The sequence below is a fragment of the Arachis stenosperma genome, chromosome 6, assembly GCF_014773155.1.
Source record: "Arachis stenosperma cultivar V10309 chromosome 6, arast.V10309.gnm1.PFL2, whole genome shotgun sequence".
NCBI classification, from domain to species: Eukaryota; Viridiplantae; Streptophyta; class Magnoliopsida; order Fabales; family Fabaceae; genus Arachis; species Arachis stenosperma.
This window is the reverse complement of record NC_080382.1, coordinates 76,560,063-76,560,965: the sequence shown is the minus strand read 5'-3', so window position 1 is coordinate 76,560,965 and position 903 is coordinate 76,560,063. Positions and strand designations below refer to the sequence as shown.

Genomic DNA, 903 nt, shown 5'->3' with positions numbered 1-903 from the left:
AGCAGGAGCAAAGACAAAAGCATTCTTGTTGAGGCTGACCCTGAACCTGAAAAGACCTTGAAGCGAAAGCTAAGAGAAGCTAAGGCACAACTCTCTATAGAGGACCTAACAGAAATCTTCAAAAGAGAAGAATCCATGGCAGCCAAAAACAACAACAATGCCAACAATGCAAGGAAGGTGCTGGGTGACTTTACTGCACCTACTCCCAACATCTATGGGGGAAGCATCTCTATCCCTGCCATTGGAGCAAACAACTTTGAGCTTAAGCCTCAATTAGTTTCTCTAATGCAACAGAATTGCAAGTTCCATGGACTTCCATTGGAAGATCCTCATCAATTTTTAGCTGAATTCTTGCAAATCTGTGACACTGTCAAGACTAATGGGGTTGACCCTGAGGTCTATAGACTTATGCTATTCCCTTTTGCTGTAAGAGACAGAGCTAGGATATGGTTGGACTCACAACCTAAAGAAAGCCTGAACTCTTGGGAAAAGCTAGTCAATGCCTTCTTGGCAAAGTTCTTTCCACATCAAAAATTGAGTAAGCTTAGAGTGGAAGTCCAAACCTTCAGACAGAAGGAAGGAGAATCCCTCTATGAAGCTTGGGAAAGATACAAACAATTGATCAGCAAGTGTCCTCCTGATATGCTTTCTGAATGGAGCATCATAGGTATCTTCTATGATGGTCTGTCTGAACTGTCCAAGATATCATTGGATAGCTCTGCTGGAGGATCTCTTCATCTGAAGAAGACGCCTACAGAAGCTCAAGAACTAATTGAAATGGTTGCAAATAACCAATTCATGTACACTTCTGAAAGGAATCCTATGAACAATGGGACAAATCAGAAGAAAGGAGTTCTTGAGATTGATACTCTAAATGCCATATTGGCTCAGAATAAAATATTG

General features: G+C 41.3%; 1 non-coding gene across 1 annotated transcript; it reads right to left on the bottom strand.

Annotated features, from left to right (window-relative positions):
* Positions 1-540: 540 nt before the first annotated feature.
* Positions 541-648, bottom strand: LOC130937043 (small nucleolar RNA R71). Its single transcript, XR_009068281.1, has one exon. It is a non-coding gene; the product is annotated as a small nucleolar RNA R71 (small nucleolar RNA).
* Between the last annotated feature and the right edge of the window lie 255 nt (positions 649-903).